The sequence below is a fragment of the Panthera tigris genome, chromosome C1 (genome assembly GCF_018350195.1).
Source record: "Panthera tigris isolate Pti1 chromosome C1, P.tigris_Pti1_mat1.1, whole genome shotgun sequence".
NCBI classification, from domain to species: domain Eukaryota; kingdom Metazoa; phylum Chordata; class Mammalia; order Carnivora; family Felidae; genus Panthera; species Panthera tigris.
Window position 1 is genome coordinate 212,096,166 of NC_056667.1, and position 20,492 is coordinate 212,116,657.

The 20,492-nt window shown below is 38.8% G+C and overlaps 1 protein-coding gene across 6 annotated transcripts in view; it reads left to right on the top strand.

The window, feature by feature from the left end:
- DIS3L2 (DIS3 like 3'-5' exoribonuclease 2) overlaps nt 1-20,492 on the top strand; it is a 346,637-nt gene that overhangs the window by 25,181 nt on the left and 300,964 nt on the right. The window contains exon 1 of one of the 6 annotated variants that reach the window (XM_042995636.1): nt 9,502-9,605. The exons of 3 other annotated variants lie outside the window; for them this stretch is intronic. The gene's annotated coding sequence lies outside the window, so the exon portion shown is untranslated. Of the gene's footprint in view, nt 1-9,501; nt 9,606-13,628; nt 13,865-19,696; nt 19,996-20,492 lie in introns of those variants that run through there. 2 more of the 6 variants (XM_007082968.3, XM_042995638.1) reach the window with 2 other exon arrangements.

The window sequence follows — 20,492 nt, forward strand, 5'->3', positions numbered from 1 at the left end:
ACTAAATTGCATATGTGATTACCCCTAAATTCTTCAGTATTTTCCAAGAATACAGATGTTTTCTTATATACCTACAGAAAAGTTATTAGATTGATACAACTTAGGTCATATCTGCCATCTGCCATTACAGTTTTTTCAGTTGATCCAGTAATGCGTCTTTTAGCGTCTTTTCCTCCCCGAGCACAAGATCTCAGATTACACATGGCATTTAGTTATCATGTTTCCTTTGTCTCCTTTAATCTGCAACAGTTCTTTTAGTCTTTGTCTTCTATGAAACTGATATTTCTGAAGAATAGAGTCTTGTTTTTTTTTTTAAAGGATGTTCTTTGTTTGGTTTGTTTTGATGTTTCCTCATGATTAAATTCAAGTTATGTGTTATTCTTGGCCTGAGTACCACATAAGAGGTGTTGTTTCCTTGAGAAGTACATCTTACTGCACTAGAAAAATTTCTTTTTGCACTAGAAAAATTTCTTTTTAGCCCTGGTTTACTAAGAAGTCTTAATTCAGAATGGATGTTGGTGGGGCACCTGGGTGGCTCAGTCGGTTAAGTGTCTGACTCTTGATCTCAACTCAGGTCTTGATCTCAAGGTTGTGGGTTCAGGCCCCGCACTGGGCTCCACCCTGGGTGTGGAGCCTATTTAAAAGAAAAAAAAGAATGGGTGTTGGGTGCGTATTGTTAGAGCTTGGAGTTGAGGCCACTGGCTGCTGGATGAACTCACAAATGTAGGTGATGTGCTACATGAGGGACAGCGGTCTCTGGCTCAGTGAATGGAGTTTGATTGTAACCCTTGTGACAAGTGAAAAAAAAAAAAGGGTGTTGGACTTGGTCAGTGCCTTTTGGCTTCTATCTTCATGATGATTTAGTTCTATTCCATTAATTTACTAATGGATATGTTAACAGATTTCATGATTTGAATCATGTTAGAATAAACATTCTATACCATGTGTTTATGTTACATAATTTTTAGAATTCAATGTTGGATTTTATTTTTTTATTTTGGGTTTTGCATTTATGTTTATAACAAAAATCCTGTAGGGGTGCCTGGGTGGCTCAGTCAGTTAAGCGTCCAACTTCGGCTCAGGTCATGATCTCATGGTCCGTGAGTTTGAGCCCCGCATCTGGCTCTGTGCTGACAGCTCGGATCCTGGAGCCTGCTTCGGATTCTGTGTCTGCCTCTCTCTCTGCCCCTCCCCTACTCAACGCTCTGTCTCTCTCTCAAAAATAAATAAACATAAAAAAAAAATTAAAAAACCCAAAAATTCTGTAGTTCTCTGTGTGAAAGAGTGTGTGTGTGTGTGTGTGTGTGTGTGTGTGTGTGTGTGTGTGTGTTATCTTTGTCAGATTTGGTATCAGGGTTATTTAGCCTCATAGAATAAATTGAAAAGCTTAAATAACATTGAAATTACCTGTCTCTAAAACTGTTTTGGCCTGGTGCACTTGGTTGGGGGGAGTGTGTGGATCTTTGGCAGTGCTTCCTTGTTTCTTCTCTGATTAAAGATCTGTTGAGGTTTTTACCTTTTTAAAAGTTATGTCCTGTTCTGCTTTCCATCGCTGTTAGAATAAAGACTCAGGCTCTGTATTTGAGACTCTTCATCCTGCCTAAGTGTTGTCACCATTCTTTTATTTCTTCAGTTACTAGAGCTAGAAACCTCTGAGTCCTCCCAGATTTCCACTCCTTATGCTCATACCAAGTCTTAACAGTTCTGTTCTTTTTTTTTTTTTTTAAATGTTTATTTTTGAGGGGAGGAGGAGGGGCAGAGAGAGAGGGAAACACAGAATCTGAGCTGTCAGCACAGAGCCTGACGTGGGGCTGGAACTCATGGACCACAAGATCATGACATGAGCCAAAGTCAGATGCTTAATCTACTGAGTCACCCAGGCACCCCCAATTCTGTTCTTAATTTGCATTTTTGAACCCGTCTCCTTTTTCCATCCCTACTGCTACCTGGACCCTTCCAGTTGTCTTAACAGGTTTTTCAGTCTCCAGTCTCTCCTTCAAATCAGCCTCTGAACTGCCACTGCAGTGACCATGGGAACATGCAGATCTGATCATGTTAGGCACCTGCTCAGAATTCTTTGGTGATTCCTGGGCAGAGCTTAACCCCAGTGCTTCTGACTTGGGTACAAGACTCCTTTTGGCTGTCCCGGTTTGCCAACGTCTAGTTTCCATCGGTGCTCCAGCAGTCCAGCTGTACCTCATTACCCAGAATTTCTTTGCCCATGCTTTTCACTGTTTGCCCTCCGGCCCTCTGCTCAGCCTGGTGCTTTCCTCTTTATCCTTGAGCGTTTCTCATAAGCCTTCTGTGAAGCCCTCCCTGAGGGGACTTCTTCACCAATAGAATTTACCAGCCCCTGTCCCTGCAGCTACCTTACTTTTGCCCTTTTGTGACTGTAGTTCTATTCTATTGAAACTATTTTTTTTTTTTTTACATGCCTTCTTCTGTTATATCCTGTTAGCTTTTTAAGGCCAGAAACTGTGTCTTCAACTTTGCATGTGGTGTTAGCACAGTGCTTGGCTTTACAGATTCTCAGATGTTTGTTGAATGAGTACAAGCTTTATTTAGAGGACTGTGAGAAAACTAATTCGATTGAAGCAGAAGGTTATAATAGGAGTAGGGAAGACAATCAGCTAGGATTGGCCAACAGCTTATGAAGCAAGTTAAATGTTTAGCTAAGGAGTTTGGACTGTGTCTTTAGTTAGCAAGAGGGTCAGAGAAAGGAGGCAAGAGGAGGGAAGGTCATTTATTACTGTTGTGCTACAGAGACTGATTTTTTTTGTCTTTTCCAAATAAATGAAGATTGCTGCCAAGGTAAAATAAATGACCTTACATTAATAATAGCAAATACTTTTTTAGTGCTTACTATCTGCCAGGAACTGTTGTGAGAACTTTACCTATGTTACCTCATTTAGAATTCAAGTATTCTACAAGGTAGGTTTTGTTATTGCCTTTTTTAATGTTCATTTACTTTTGAGAGAGAGAGACAGAGACAGAGTGCGAGCAGGGGTGGGGCAGAGAGAGAGGGAGACCTGGAATCTGAAGCAGGCTCCAGGCTCTGAGCTGTCAGCACAGAGCCTGATGCAGGGCTTGAACTCATGAACTGTGAGATCCTGACCTGAACTGAAGTTGGACACCAACTGACTGAGCCACCCAGGCGCCTCTGTTATTGCCTCTTTTAGATAGTGAGACTGAGGCACAGAGATGTTAAGTAATGTGCCCAAAGTGACGGCTTTTCAGTGGCAGAACTAGGATTCAAACCTGGGCATTTTGGCTGCAGAAGTCTCTTAACCACTTAAGCTCTGCTGCCTTCCATTAAACTTATAGCCTATTGAGTAGCATTCACCCTTCTAGAAACTGGCATTTTTTTTTTTTAATGTTTATTTGAGATAGAGAGAGACAGAGCATGAACAGGGGAGGGTCAGAGAGAGAGGGAGACACAGAATCTGAAGCAGGCTCCAGGCTCTGAGCTGTCAGCACAGAGCCCGACGCGGGGCTTGAACTCACGGACTGTGAGATCATGACCTGAGCCGAAGTCGGACGCCTAACCGACTGAGCCACCCAGGCGCCCCTAGAAACTGGCATTTTAACCTTGAACTAAGGACCAGTGAAACTGTTTTCTATATTAGTGGACATAAGCAAATATTATTTGACTTATCTTATGGTAGCTAATCCATTTTGTGGTGACTTAAAATGTTTCTTCTGTTGCCTCAAGTGGAGCTAAAATTGAGCTTATTCTGCATCCAGTTGGCACATAAGGTACGTTTGGGGAGTGTTAAATATTTGAAATGAAGTTTTGTGGTTTTTTTTTTTTAAGTTTTTTATTAGAGAGAGAGAGAGTATGTGAGCAGGGGAGAGGGGCAGAGGGAGAGAGAGAGAATCTTAAGCAGACTCCAAGCTCGGTGTGAAGCCTAGCAAAAGGCTCGATCCCATGACCCTGGGATTATGACCTGAGCTGAAGTTGGACGCTGAACCATCCAGATGCCCCTGAAATGAAGTTTTAAACACCACTAGCTGATTGTCTTAAATTAGAAATGAGAGTTTAGAGAAAACCCTGTTAAGTTGCCTGGCCCATGGTGTTCAGGCCAGGTAAGGATGGTTTCTTCCAGTACATTCTTTAGTGCTTGGTCTAGGGTTTGTTAGTTGTCTCAAAGAAATAGCTCCACTATTCCTGAAGAAAGGCATTTTTCTAATCTCTGAGAATTTTTCTTTGTAATTAATTAGATGTGGTGATTAAAATATGCTTTCTTCTAAGTTTCTTTTAGGGCCCCCACCATCTGAAGTAATACAGAATACAACGCATGTATACGTGTTTGCCAAGATTACACTTGCTGTGGGAATCATAACTTTGGATTTCCTCACATGTGGATTAGTGAAATTTGCACAAAGCCTCCGTATGAATATAAGTTTTATATTTTATGTGCATCTAGAGGTAGCAGAATCTTAGTGATGTAGCTTCCCCATAAATGAAAAATTGAACATTGGCAATCTGAAGTTTTAAAATGATCCTAAGGTTTTGAACTTTGCCTGGAGCTAGTGTCCCATACTCTGGTGCTCTGCTCAGAAGGTTTGCATCACCGCCGGGAAACCGGAGCTCTGGAATGGAAGTAGAAGACCAGCTTATCTCCCTGGGGCCTGTAGACCTCAGGTTTGTTTTGTCTCCCTGAGAAGCAGCGTCTCCAGTGCTGCTGGTTTTGAGTTCTGTTTTTGAAGCGGCAGGGAAAAGAAATGCTGCAGGTCTTAGTTGCATTTCAGTGTTCTTTGGAACTCTTTTGGGCACTTGTTTTCTTGGATTGTCCTATTTTTCTTACCTGAAGTTCATAACTCTTAAATCCATGGTGATGTCCATGTGGGTGGTGGAGGTTTTTATCTGGGAAGTGTGGAATTTTGAAAAGCCGCAAATCCTAGAGTCACCATCTTTCAAACTCACTCGTGTTGAATCGTGTGAATATGAAGCGTAATTTCCCTACAGAAAGGAGGGCTAACATCAGTTTGTCCTCAGAGGCCTCTTTCAGGTCCCCCGGTACAGAGTGCCGAGCTGACAGACCAGGTTCAAAATTGGCAAGTTGGCTTAGGGGTCATCGAAGCTTCCCCGTCTTTCCATCTGTGGTCTGGATTTAGTCTTTGTCTTTTTGCCATTTGGAATTCGGTGTCCTGCATTCCTCCAGATGCCTTGAATAATGCTAGAATTCTTCTTTGTGATTTTGCGGGGACACTACAATTGCCTGGGATTTTGCACGTCTTCCTCTGGGAGTGTCTGCAGTGCACGGCAAGGACCTTGTGCCGTTGGCAGGAGCATGGTCTGTAGCGAGGCCTTACCTTGCTTAAGACTCAAAGGGTCTGTAGGTAGAAAATTCCAGATGTTTGTGGCTGCAGCCCTGAGAGTAGGCATTTCCCAGGAAGAAAGTAATGATATAACTGACAGATTTTTTAAAAATAAGGAATTCGCACAGAAGCCAGGTTGATATTAATCTCTTGTGTAAAATGAAAAAGAAAAGTTTTCATGAAAACTGACATTTTATTTGACATAATATGAACCTAGGGAAAACTACTTTCAGTTCTTCTATATGTTAGTCCTTCTGTTCATTTAACTATAGATTTTGAAAGTTACATATTTTTCTAAATTGGTAAAATTGGCCTTGTGGGTAAGCTTTGCAACTCTTTTCCCCTTGTCCTTTTACTTTTGAGATTGGTGTTTGTGGGTAGATAATGGCTTTGATTACCATTTAAATCATGCATAAAGCTGGTGGATGCATTATATTCTCAGCTTTATTATTAAGTAGCTGTTCTGTATCACAGCATGAAATTTGGATTACACCTGTATAACCTTGTTCCATAAAATTTATGCTTTATGTAAGTAAAGGCCTTAAGTGATAACAGTAGTTATTACTGAATTGTTTGCTGAATAGAATATTTTGCTATCTATGACCTATGATTTAAGGTTCTTAAAAGGGAATTTAAAAGTCTTTCCATGTGCTTCAGTATAATTTAGTATATACATGTATATATGGGCATATGAAGTGCACGTGCTTATGTGTGTAGGAGTAGATGAAATAACATTGACTATTTATTGCTAATTGTTGAAGTTGAGTGATGAGCATGCATTCATTGATTCTACTTTGTATGTGTATTTAAATTTCCAAAATGAAAAGATAAAGAAACTCCCCCAAAAAGTAATAAAGAAAAGACTGTATTTGATGGCACGGGCTAGTAATTAATGCAGTACACGTCACGACTTCTGATACCTTCTAGGGTGGCTTTTTCAGTGCTGCTGAAGTACTGCCCTGAATGACTTCAAGGGAGAGAATAGTATTTTATTCTGTGTTTGCCCAAATTACTGATCACGGCAGAGATATTCCAATGTGACTGCTCACATGTTATGAAAAAAAACAAACAAACAAACTTGTTTTTTTTTGAGATGCTCTCTTTTGCTATTTGATGCAGAGCATGACTTCTGATATGAGTGGGTACCTTCCTCCACTTCTTTAGGTTCCGATTTCTGTTAAAAAAAGGAAGTTTTTATTTGGTCCCTATTCTTTTAGATTCCATAAATTTCTCTGTCTGTTCCTTCCTCACTGGATGAAAAGATATTTCTTCTTGTTTCTAAAGGTATTTTTGTTTGATCTGAGCCTTTTGCTACTTTGTCTAAAATTTGTCTCCAAAGTTTGCACATTTATCTTCAAAGAGAGAATAGATATCAGGGGGTTGAAAGTGACAGTTGGTCTGAAAGTCTTTAAAGTGTAATCTTATTTGTTCCAATTTGGTAATTCTGTATGGGACTTTAATCATAGTAACAAAATATGGGAGAGAAACATGAGATTGAATTTATAATATAATCCTGTACAAAGTACACACAACAAATGAAGCTGTTTGCTTAAAAAATGAAGCAGTTACCATCTCATAATATTTTGGGGTCTTATTTGGTAGCAAAGCTTGTATTTGAGAAGACCCTGGGTTGATCTCTTTTGATTTGGGATATGTATGCTGCCTCATTGCATATCTTGTATTTGTTGTTGTGTTATTTATGACTAGAACTCTGGTACTTTGATGGCAATAAGATGATTCTGTCTTTATTAGGCAGGGAGATGATACTTAGATCCATTCTAGCAATTTTCTTAATGTATTTCCTGCCTTTACTAATGTATTCCTGTATATTATCAAGATGTGAAAATTATTAAACTCCAGAATTCATATAAATCTTATAATAGGCACCAAAATTCTAATGTTACATGAATTTATAAAAGCACTTCATAAGCAGGGGAAAGATAGTTCAATTATCTTCAAGGGTTTTCTTAAATGCTGGAATGTGGGGAAATGTTGTAGTGCTTTGAAGACAACTGTTATTATTTTTTAAATTAGAGTTGAGAAACATTACATAGGCTTTTCACTCTTTTTCATTAGTGTCAAGGTATATTGCCACTCTGTCCTTTCAGTTTCCCCTTGTGACATTAGGCCATAATAAATTATCATTGTGTTATCAAGAACATTCATTCTACTTTGTAGGGCACTGTGTAAAAATAGCCATAAGACATAGTTCCTGCTCTTAAATAATTTACCGTTGTTGAAGAGTAACAGGGCATCTTTTTAAATTAATTCATTCAGTAAACATTTCCTGGGTGCCTGCTGTGTGCCAGCCCTACTAGGCACTGGGGATCTAGTGGCGAACCAGACAGACAAGTCCCCACAGTTTTGAAGCTTGCATTCTAGGATCTTAAATACTTAACACTCTGAATGATGTAATTGTTCAGGACTTTATAAGGGAGGTATTACTTTGTTCTAGTATGGTTAGGAAAGGCTGTATTGAGGGGTAGGACATGAGCTAGACAGGAAGTAGAATGTTCATTTCCAGGTGTGTATCCTGTGGAACCTGCTGTACAGGATTTTGTGGTGAAATAAATGTGGAAAACATAGCACCCTATGGGATTACAGAGAAAGGATCCCAAGAGCTAGAGAATTTAGGTGAGGTTCACAGAAGGAAGATAGGGAATTTGAGCTGTACTTTAATGGGTAAAATTTTAAGAGCGAGGTTAGAGTGGAGGATGAGTGAATTGTGTAAGCTTGAGGAGTACAAGGAATATTTGGGGCAGTATTAGTCAAAATGTACCCACCCATCCTCCCCATTCTCCCCTCCCAGAAGCTATCATTTATATTTGGCCCCACCTTCTCAACTCTTCTTTCCTATCAGTATTCTAACACACTCAAGTTTCTCCTTTATTGAAAATGATAGCAACAACAAATGGAAACTCTATTTTTTTTTTAACTTCACCTCTCCCTCTTCACAGCCAGATTCCACAGAAGAATCTCCTGAGTTCATTAGTTCTATATCCTCCCTGCCTATTAATACCTCAGCTTATTTCTGTTTGGTTTTTATTTCCATACTTACTAAAACCGCTCTCGCCCAGCTCCCCTGACATCCATGCTGCCGTTGCTGATGAACACTCAATTCTTAATTCACTTCTAGCAGTGTACGAATTTATTGCCCACTACCTTTTGAAATCTTGATTCTTGACATCACACCCTCCTGAGTTTTCTCTTACACCTCCTTTAGAGGAGGCCATTCCTTCTCTATCTTGAGATTGTCTTCTCCCTGCCTATTGAACTTTGAGGCTCCTCATATCTCATCCTAGGCTCCTTTTCTTTTTCCTCCCTGCTCTTTACCTTGGCGGATCCTGTTTGTGTTCACAACTTCAATTATATTTGTTCTCTGGTGACTCCCAGATTTGCCTTTAGCCCAGAGGTTGTCAGAGCTCCTGACTTAGATGTCCAGCTGCCTGGTTGATATCATCTGTTGGCGTTGCAGTCACTTCATACTCAGCTTGTCCCATATTGGGCTGACGATCTGTTCTTGTCTACCCCAGTCCAGTAAGCTTGTCCCAGTGAATGTCACCATCACCCATTCACCTGTAGAAGCCAGTGAACATGAAGTTATCCTTGATCATCCTCTTTCTATCACCCTCTGTGTCCAGTCCATCACCTTTTGTTGTTTTGGCCTCCTACATGTTTCTTGATTAAAATTTCTTGATCTCAGTACCGTCATTTTTTTTTTTTTTTTACATGGTCTGACCAAATAGCCACCACACTGGGGGCCCCATTCATTCTTGTCCCCTCATCTCCAATCCATTTTCTACCCTGAAGCTAGAGGGATCTTATCAGAATGTATTCTGATCATGTCACCTTCCCGATTGACACACTTCAGTACCTCCCCCCTTTTATAAGATAAAAACCCAAAGTTCTTCATATATCCTGAAAGTTCTAGCATGGAGTGGCCCCTGCTTTCATTCCAGCTTGACCTTACCTCACTTTCCCCTTTTCTCTAAGGTATAGCCACGTTCCTTGAGTGTGTTCTATGTCCTCCCACTCCAGGGTATACATTTCAGTTTGAAATCACATATCAGTTTGTATAATTGTCAGATTAACATCTTTCTTCTACACTAAACTGAGCTTATGAAAGGAAGAATTGAGTCTCTTTTTCTTTTCCATTGTATTCCTTAGGGCCAAGCATAGTACCTGGTCTGGTGTAGGAGCTCAAAACACTTTTGTTAAGTGACTGACCGAATGAACAAGTGGATGTTTCATTCAACACGAGAAGTCACGAGAGGATGTGTGAGGTGACACAAAAATAGCAAGTAATGTTAACAGATGCTGAAGAATCTTCTGAGATGATGGCATGAGAATTTAAGTAGGGTGATGACATGATTGTAACTATACATTAGGAAGGGTAACCTGGCTGTGGGATTCAGGATAGGAAGCATGAGGGGCTTTTAGGTGTCAGTTTAGGAGAGAGGCAGTGTGGACCAGTACTAGACCAATGACAGAGGGACTGTCACATGTTTGAGAGTGGAGAGTGAGAGCAATTTGGTCTGATGGATTGTGGCAAATGGCTTTTGGTGACAGACTTTCAGTGAGTTTCACTATTTCAGTCTCTTAAATTCAGCATTTCATTTTTCTTTGAGAAGTGGTGAATTTCACAGACTTTATTGAGCACTTATTCAGCAAGCACTTTGCTAGGTTTTGGGATTGCAGAAATGAATAAAAAATATTTTTTAAAGGTTTTATTTTTAAGTAATCTCTACACCCAGTGTGGGGCTCAAGCCCACAACCCTGAGACCAAGAGTCACATGTTCCACCGGCTGAGCCAGGCACTCCAAATATTTCATAATCTAAGTCTCTTATTAATTATGCTTTCAGGTATAATGGTTTTTAAACTTTGACTAAAACTGTAAACCTAAATTTCACTAAGAGTTAATACTTCATGAGTTAAAGAAGCAGTTGGGAACTAGAGTTCAAGATGATGGAATTATCAGCCTTGTTCTAGAACAATGAGATGGTCTTTTTTCTTTATTGGTAACTCTTGATTGATGCCAGGAGCCCCAGAATTATCCCTGAGGGTCTGAAACGCTTCAAGTTTAATTCCCTGGAGATTTTTACAATGATCCTAAAATGATAGGTGGTAGGTAAATGGTGTCCGGCCAATGTCTATCATTTAAATGAAATAGTTATTTATATAAGTCCCTTCTACCTGTCCACTTTACTTCTTAAGGATAAAATGAACTGAGATTCCAGAGATTCTAATGACTCTTTTTGGTTTTCTGTTCTAATGTTCAGCATGTTGAGTAAAAATTTCTTAATTCATCATTCAGCTGTGTCAATGACCAGGTCCTAGATGGATTTTTTTTTTCCTTGATGGATTACGCTTTTGGTGTCATGTCTGAGACTCTTTCTCTAATCTTTTTTAAAATATTTTTTTGAATTTTTATTTTTTACAGTAAGCTGTATGCAATGTGGGGCTTGACCTCATGACTCTGAGACCGAGAGTCGTGCTCTACTGACTGAAACAGCCAGGTGCACCTCTTTACCTAATCTTAGGTCATAAAGTTTTTTTCTTATGTTCTCTTCTAAAAGTTTTATAGGTTTATGTTAGCTCCATTTGAAATTGATTTTTGTTTAAGATGGATCTGTTATGGATCTCTTTGAAAACACCACACCGTCTTGATCTCTTTTGCTGGATAGCTTAAAATTGGGTAGTAGGCTTCCTCCAATTTTTTCCATTATTTTAGTTATGCTAGTTCTTTTGCATTTCCATATAAATGTTAAGATAAGCTTGTCTGCATCTACAAGAAATCTTGGGGCCTAATAGGAATTGTGTTGAATTTAAAAATAAATTTGGGGGATGCCTGGGTGGCTCAGTCGGTTAAGCGTCGGACTTCGGCTCAGGTCATGATCTTACGGTTCGTCAGTTTGAGCCCCGTACTGTAGGGCTCTGTCCTGACAGCTCAGAGCCTGGAGCCTGCTCCGATTCTGTTTCTATCTGTCTGTCTCTGCCCCTCCCCCATTTGCCCTCTGTCTCTCTCTCTCAAAAATAAACACTAAAAAAATGTAAAAAAATAAAGATAAATTTGGGTCATAGTCTTAATATTGATATCTTACCACTTTAGGTGAAATGTAGGAACTTTACCACCATTTAGGCCCCTTTATCTTCCCTACTTTATAACTAGTTGTCTTTATATTTCCTTTACATACACTGAGAACCATATCAGACAATATTATACTTTTGCTTTTAGCCATCTGCTGTAATCACGGAGAAAGGCTAGTGCATTTACCTATAAAGTTTTCTGCCAACATTAGTTACTTTGCATTTCTGAAAGTTCTATTTAATTCTTTTAACATTTGTCTTTTAGTAAGCTCTTTGTTTTTCTTTTTTTTCTTTATACACATTAGAGTTTTAAAATGTTATGTATTTGTCATTTTTATGACCTGAAACTATTTTGTACCACATTTTGCGTTTTTTTTTTTTTTTTTTTCTTTTTGACTCTCAAACATGATGGCTCCCTTCCTCCAGCTGTCTTCCTCATGTGTTTTGTAAGCACTTCTCAGGCTTTTGAGTATGGGAATATTCTGAAGTGTATGGTCCTAAGAGACTGTTTTGGTTCAGCTAGCACCTTGGGATACTACCAGCCTAGGCTTACTTTAAGTCAGTGTTTGTGCTCGGGCGTAGCTACCCCTACAAGCCCCCGTTATGCATCTCGAGGGGAAACTCACCTGTGTTCCCAGCTGGAGCCCAGGTCAACACACACACATTTGTTGTTTTTCTTCACTGTAGGTGCATTTTTTTCTAGCCTAACTTTTCACTGAATTGATGGCCCTTTAAGAGTCTTGATTATTTGTCAGGAGGCTAACTTCTATATGTCTACATTTCATAGGGTCAGAGCTTTATCTCCTGGCCCTCCTGCGGCTTTCAACTACAAGCCTCTTGGCACTGACACCAGGATGTGCCCCCAGGGTCTCTGGGAGACCCTCAGCTTCTATGTATTCTGGTTTCTAGCTCTCCTTGAATTTTAGCTCCCGGGGATTTTTGTTTCTTTCTTGAGAGCTCAACTGTGCTCTCAAGAAGTTGGCAAGATTTTGTTTAGCAGTTGTAGTAATTTGCTATCAGAAGGGTTTTCAGAAAAATGACTCTACTGTATTACCAGATTGTTGGGTTAGGGACCCATTCCTGGTTCCTTCAGAATTGGTCACCTGAGGCAGAAGACGCTTGCCTTCCTTAAAAGGAAGGGGTACAGGCATATTTAGCCTGCCTGTCCTGTCTGCTAAGGAAGTAGTCTCAAGAAGAGGGGGAATGTTCAACTCTGTCAAGTGCAAGGTCAAATAAGATCAAGATTGAACGTTGAGAGTAGGATTTCACAATCAGGAAATCTTTGCCAGAGCAGTCTCCAGGGATTGGAGGCGGGAAGAAGCCTATTGTGTTTTTTAATCTTTGGGAGGATGGTCCATGGTCTAGGCAATTCCCTTTTTGTTTGTTTGTCTGTTTGTTTGTTTTCCTCAGAAAGAATGATTTGCTGTTTAACCATATGTGGCTGTTTATTTTATATTCTCTTATGTAACTTCTCTCTGGGTTCTATCCCTGCCTTAGGTAGATTAGCTTGGTCACGGAAACTGACACCATGGAGTGTATCTAGTGTTGAAGAATATCCTTAAAGCTTTCATTTATATGTCCTTAAAGGAGGTAGTCAGAACGCGGAACTGAGAAGGTGAGAGCTGAGCTGATACAGTAAAGTCAGAGAAAGAAGATAGGAGGTATTGCCACTTTTAATGTGAAGTTTCTAAAAATTGCGAAAAATTTCAAACATACAAAAACTAGAGTCGTTTATCAACCCCCATTTCCCCATTTCCCCAAATCAGTAATTTTTGCACATTTGCCTTCTTCATCCCTTTTTTTCTTTTTCTTTTTTTTTTTTTGCCGAAATATTTTAAAGAAATCCCTGATATCATTTTTTGTATAGTACATATATGTACATATATATGCTATGCAATGATGAACTTTTCTATATACAGTCATAATACCATTATCATACCTAATACAAAACTGACAATTCTTTGGTATTATCTCCTATACTGAGAGTATTAACGAGGCCTTTTATTTTATTTATTTAAAAAAATGTTTATTTATTTTGAGAGAGAAAGAGGGCATGTGAGGAGGGGGGGGTGTGGTGCAGAGAGAGAGGGAGAGAGAGAATCCCAAGGAGGCTCAGTGCTATCAGCCCTCGAAGGTGAGATCATGACCTGAGTCGAAACCAGGAGCTGGTTGCTTAACCAACCTTGCCACCCAGGTGCCCCTAATGAGGATGCCTTTTAAAATCACTTCTTTGAATATGTTGAGATTGTTTCTTCTTTGTTGTCTTTGCACTTGTCATACTCTCTGCCAAGAAGGCTCTACTCTGAGACCTTCACGTGTGGACTTCTCATCATTTGGATCTTAGCTCCAGTATTATCTCCTCAATAGAAGCTTTTCCTAATCACCAAAGCGAAAGTGGTGTCCTCTTTCCTCATCCTGTTTGTCACGATCTCATCACTCTTTTTTACCTCCATGGTAAGTTGTTTGTTTCCTTGTCTTCTCTGCCCCCTAGATTGTGCCTTGTTTAGTTGTCTGTTTACCTGTTTGTCTTCAGCCCCTAGATTGTAAATACCATGAAAGTAGGGACCTTGCTCCGTGCCCAGAGCTGAGGAGCATATAGTGCTACATGCAGTAATGAAGCACATTTTCAGAAATAAGTCAGCTATTAGAATAATAGGAAAAGATTCCAAAATTTTCTTAATATTTTATAACCATTATCTCTTCCTCAAACTGATTCTCATTCCAGAACTTTTCTTTTCTCAAGAGCTTTAACCAACAGCTGTGTTTGCAAAAAGTGCTGGGTTGTTGTCCCTTTCAGGACATTTAATCTTTTTAAATCCTCAAAATATTTTGTAAAATATAAGTGAGTAAAGTCACTGCTGACCTGTTGAGAGGCAGGGTTTTTACTGACATAACTCTTATTTGAGATCACTTTATTTGAGCTTGCAGCTAATAAATCTGTTTTGGCCCATATGAAACAGGATGGAATGATCTTGTAGCCCACATATCCTTTAACTGATTATTTGAGTTTCTTTTATTTAGGACATCATTTGTAAAGGATGTTAGGGGGCGTTTTTTAGTTATATTATCAATTGTTGTGAATGTTCTTTAGCATGATAAAAAAAGTAACTTAATAAACAGATATGACATTATAATTAGAAACTAGGATTCTTTTGAAAACATGTAATTTCAGATCTATAGTCAAGATGCAAGAGTGGTACAAAGAATTACTCTGTCCTCTTCACCAGATTCTTCAGCATTACCATTTTACCACATTTACTTGAACATCCCTCCCCACTTGCCTGTTTGTTTGTTTGTTTGTTTGTTTTGAGCTGAGAGTGAGTTGCAGACATTCAAAGGCAATTCTCTTATGACTATTGTGCAGCGATCAAAATAAGGAAATTAACATCGATATAATGCCATTAACCAATCTATAGATCTTATTCAAGTATCTTCAAGTTTCCTAATTCTGTCCTTTATATGAAACAAAAATCCTGATCACAAGTTGCATGGAGTATCATGTGTCTTTAGTCTCCTTTAATCTGGAAGAGTCCTTTCATGAATAATATTTTTGAAACCTATACGCCAGTTATTTTGTAGTAAACCCCTCAATTTGGGTTTTACTGGTATTTCATAAGTGACATGTTTTTCTTAATGTATCTTATCAGGAGGCATATGATGTTGATTTGTCCTGTTGCTGGTGTTGACTTTGATCGGTTGGTTAAGTTGGTCTGCTAGATATCTCCACTGTAAAGATACACTTTTCCTCTTTGTATTTAATAACTATCTGTGAATAGTTTGAGATGATTAAATATCTGATTACTCCTCAAACTTTCACCTACTAGTTTTAGCATCCATTGATGAATCTAATGAATTAGCGTGATGATGATTGCCAATGGTAATTTTTTAATTCCATCTTTTTTTTTTTTCATTTGTTAAAATGTTAGGATTCTGATGTAAGTAAGAAAGCTTTCCCTTTTATTTATTTGTTTCTATCAGTATGAACTCATGGATTCTTATTTTACTTAATGGATTATATGTAAGCCATTATATGTAAAATTTTTGATAGTGAAATTGTCATATATTTGGTCAGTAGGAAGCTTTTCGACTGGCTTCTATGAACTTTTGACATGTACCCATTATTTTGGGGTGTGTTCTTACTTTCTGGAACAAGAAGATATTCTATCTAGGCCAGGGCTTGGCGAAGTTTTACTGTAAGTGGCCAGATAGTAAATATTTTTGGCTTTGAGGGCTATATAGTCTCTGTTGTAACTACTTAACCCCACCCTCAGCAGGAGACCAACCATAGACAATTTGTAAATGAATGAGTTTGGCTATGTTCCAATAAAACTTTATTTACAAAGACAGGTGCCTGACTGAATGTGGTCTTTAGGCTGTAGTTTGCCAACCCCTCTTCTAGGCTCTTATTGTACCTCCTCCACTCCAGCCTCAGAACTGGCCATTTTTCTAAGGAGGCTGGTTCCTTTTAGCAGTGAATGTTATTTAGAAACTGAAATCTGGGCTTATTGCTACTGAATATTATTGATTTTAGGCCCTTTTAGAGGACAGAGCTAGATCACATAAGGATATATACATGTACATACTTGTATACATTTGTATGTCTGTATTTCTGTGTTTATCTCTATATACTATAAACCATTGGTTATAGTGATACCTCCAATTCCATTTCAACACCACAGGGTTTATTCTAACCTTTCTACTTATATTTACAATATATTTACTTATATTTAGATTACAATATATTCATTTACTTGACAAATCCTAGAATATACAGAAAGTAGTTTTAGGGTTGCCAACCTAAAACTGTGAAAAACTTATTAATTAGGCTTTAATTTTTATTTATACTTCTTATTTGTCTTTAACTTAAGGGTTAAATACTATGCTCAAGAATTCTTTGTGTTAGTTCTTCCCTCATTCCTTTAGTATGTTGTGTTTCTCATTTTAAAGATAGTTGGGATCATTTGTTTTTGTTTACGTTACATTTTGGGTTGTTTCTCCTGTTCTTATTTTATGTTGATTTTTTGAGTATGTGGAACATGAACGTGGTTTCAAAAGTCAACATACAGAAAGGTATATGCTGTAAAGTGTTACTTCCCCTTCATTTCTTTTCCCAGTTTTCACCTGCCTCTTTTTCATCCTGCCCTCCTTCTCCCATAGGTAACCATTCTCACTAGTTCTGTGTTACTGTTCTGTATGCCTCTTCTCACAGATGAGCATATGGGTGTGTGTGTGATTCTTTTTTTTTTCTTTGTTACATAAAAGGAAGCATACTACAGATAATCTGTCCTATAATTAATTCACAAGCTCCAGAGTTGATCAAAGTAGAATACTTCTGTGTGGTGCAGTGAGTGGCCTCAGCTGAATCAAGTTTCTGGAGCACAAAGAAGGAACTTTTATCAGGTTATGGTGAACTCGAGCCAAGAACAAGAAACCAGGCTCAATCAGGGAATCTGTGTTGGATTAAAAAGACAATAAATACTTTGGTAGTAGAGATCTTGGTGATACCAGTCTGTCTTTTGATCCTGCTCTGATGTAAACTGTTGTCCTCCAGTCTAGAGGTTGTCCTCTGTGCCTGTGCACAGTTGCCATTCTGGGATCTCCTTTCTCTGTCATCTTGGAAATTACTTATGTACATGTACTTTATTTACTGTGTTTCCTTCTCATTGTGTCCTCTTTCTTGTTTTACTCTGTCATTTTGGTCAAGCATATATTTTAGTAGTTTCATAAGAAGGAACACGTGAAGTTTTTTTAGATCTGCACTTCTGAAAATGTCTTTATTCTACTACCATACTTGATTATTAGTTTGCATATAGAATTCCAGGTTAGAAACAGATTTTCTTAAATTGTTTTTCCTACTTTATTGGGTATAATTTACTTAAATATTTCTTATGCTTAACATTCGTTCCTGAAGATCTAGTTTTTGCTCTGCTGTCATTTCCTTTTATCCTGAAGAACTTCCTTTTGTGTTACTTATAGTGATGTTCTGCTGGTAATGGATTTTCTTGGTTCTCCTTTATCTGAAAAATGTCTTTATCTTGCTTTCATTCCTGAAGTACATTTGTGCTGGATATAGAATTCTGGGTTGATCGTTTTTCCTTTCAACCTTTTAAAGATGTTGTTCCACTGTCCTCTGGATGCCTTGAAAGAAGATAATAGGTAATGATAAGAAATCTAGTGCCACTGAAAATGTTTCCCTCTATGTAGTATATCATGTTCCTCTGGCTGCTTTAGATTTTGACTTTATCTTTGGTTTTCAGCAGTTGATTATCTGGATCTAGTTTGCTTTGAATTTTTCCTCTTTGGGGTTCATTGAGCTTCTTGAGTTTATATATTTGTCTTTCATAAAATCTAGGATGTTTTTGGTCAATATTTATTTTACTTTATTTTTTGACTCATTTTGTATCTTCTGGGATTCCATTTACGCATATGTTTGATTTTTTTGATAAAATAAGCCTTAAGTCCATAAGTCTCTGTTCATCTTTCTGTTCAATCTTTTTTTCTTTCTTTTTCAGGTTAGATAACTTGTACTGATAAAGTTTGAGCCATTGACTCTGCACTCTTATATCTCTATTTTGCTATTAAGCTCATACACTGAATTTTTAAATTTCAGATATTATAATTTTCCATTTAACATTTCCATTTTCTTAAATTATTATTATTATTATTTTTAAAAATTTTTAAACATTTATTCATCTTAGAGAGAGAGACAGAGCGTGAGTGGGGGAGGAGCAGAGAGAGAGGGAGACCCAGAATCTGAAGCAGGCCCTAGGCTCTGAGCTGTCAGCACAGAGCCTGATGCGGGACTTGAACTCACTGACCGTGGGATCATGACCTGAGCTGAAGTCAGATGCTTAACTGACTGAGCCACCCAGGTGCCCCTCATAAATTATTTTTTAGTGTTTGTTTATTTTTGAGAGAGAGACAAAGTGCAAGTGGGGGAGGGGCAGAGAGAGAGGGAGACACAGAATCTGAAGCAGGTTCCAGGCTCTGAGCTGTCAGCACAGAGCCCGATGCAGGGCTCGAACCCAAGAACTGTGAGATCATGACCTGAGCCGAAGTCGGATGCTTAACCATCTGAGCCACCCAGGCACCCCTAAAATTTCCATTTTGAAAGGAAATTTTTATTTCTCTGTTGTGATTTCCTATCTTTTTAGTCATTCTAGTGTCTTTTCCTTTCTGTCAGTGAGCAGTTATCATAGCTGGTTTAAAGTCGCTGTCTGCTCATTTTAACCTCTGAGTCATTTTAAGGGTGGTATCTGTTAGTTGCTTTCACTTTAGAATGGTCAATTATTTTGAGTCCTTTGTATGTCAAGTAATTTTGGGTTGAGCCTTGGATATAGTTACTAGTATTTTGTGAAGACTCTGAATTCTGTTAAATTCCACTGAAGAATGTTGATTTTTAAAAATTTCTTATTTTCAACAAGTGATTTTTTTTTTTAATGTTTATTTTTGAGACAGAGAGAGAGCGAGCAAACACGTGCATGAGGTGGGGGGGGGGGGGGGACAGAGGATCCAAAGTGGGCTATGTGCTGACAGCAGCAAGCCTGATGTATGGCTTGAACTCACCAACCGTGAGATCATGACCTAAGCTGAAGTTGGACACTCAACCGACTGAGCCACTGAGGTCTTCATGATTTTTAGAAATTTCATTGGCAATTAGCTTCAGACCCCATTAGGCTCAGACTATATGTCTTGTCTCCTGTAAGTTCACGTTTTAGTTTAATTTTTAAAGCCTTTATGATGTTGCATTGGGTCCGTCCTACGCATCTATAGTGTTAAGGGGTCAACCTGAGACTTGTACAATGTTTATAAGAATTAGGGGAATCCCTCTTAAGCTCTTTCCTATTCTAGATTGCTCTGGCAGCTAGCTGTGGTTGCTCAGGCTCTTTTCCCTTTCTTCTGGCCAGGCAGTCTGTAGGATTTCTCTTAAAGTTTTAGCTGCCTGTATTACCCACTTCTCTGTGTCCATGGCCTGTTCTTAGGGCAAAGCTATGGCCCCTCCATCCCCGCCCAAAAACCCCAAACCAGAAAACCAAAAACCAAACACATGAAACTCACCTTGGTGTCCATCATGTCTCCAGATTTCTGTTTCTCCTAATAATCTATTTATTTTGTTTACTCTTCAGAATCAGAATCTTCAAGTAGTTCTTTTGTTTGTTCATTCTTTCTCCCTTTATTTTTCTTTTTCCTTTCCCTTTTTCTTTTCTTTTCTTTTCTTTTCTCCTTCCTTCTTCCTTCCTTCTTTCCTTCTTTCCTTCCTTCCTTCCTTCCTCCCTCCCTCCTTTCCTTCCTTTCTCTCCAGAGTTTATAGTTGTTAACTCAGTTTGTTTTTAAGTCATTTTTTAGACTTAGATGCCAAGCTGGGGCTTTCCCAACTTACCATTTTCATCAGAAAAATGATATTGTAAAAACCTTTAGTAAGAAATGAGACCTGAAAGATGGGTGTGTTAGTCAGAGTTCTCTAGAGAAACAGCACAAATACGATATAGATATAGGAAGATACTTATTATAGGGATTGGCTCATGCAATCATGGAAGCCGAGAAGTTACACAGTCTGCTGTCTGCAAGCTGAAGACCTTGGAAAGGTGGTAATGTAATTCAGTCTAAGTCTGAAGGTCTAAGAACCAGGAGAGCTAAAGATGTAGCTTTCAGTCCAGTCTGAAGGTCTGAGAACTGAGAGTACTGAGAACAAAAGATCAGTGTCACAGCTCCAGTGATCAGACTAGAGGGGCCAAATTCTTCTTTCCTTGGCCTTTTTGTTCTCTTCAGGCCCTCAACAGATTGGATGATGCCTACCCACATTGGGGAGGGTGAACTGCTTTACTGAATCTACCAGTTCAAATGCTAATTTCATTCAGAAGCCCTCACAGACACACCCTGAAATAATGTCTATTATTATTATTTAATGTTTGTTTATTTTTGAGAGAGAAAGTGACAGAACGTGACTGGGGGAGGGGCAAAGAAAGACGGGGACACAGACTCTGAAACAGGCTCCAGGCTCTGAGCTGTCAGCACGGAGCCTGACGCAGGGCTTGACCTCAGGAACTGCAAGATCATGACCTGGGCCAAAGTCGGATGCTTA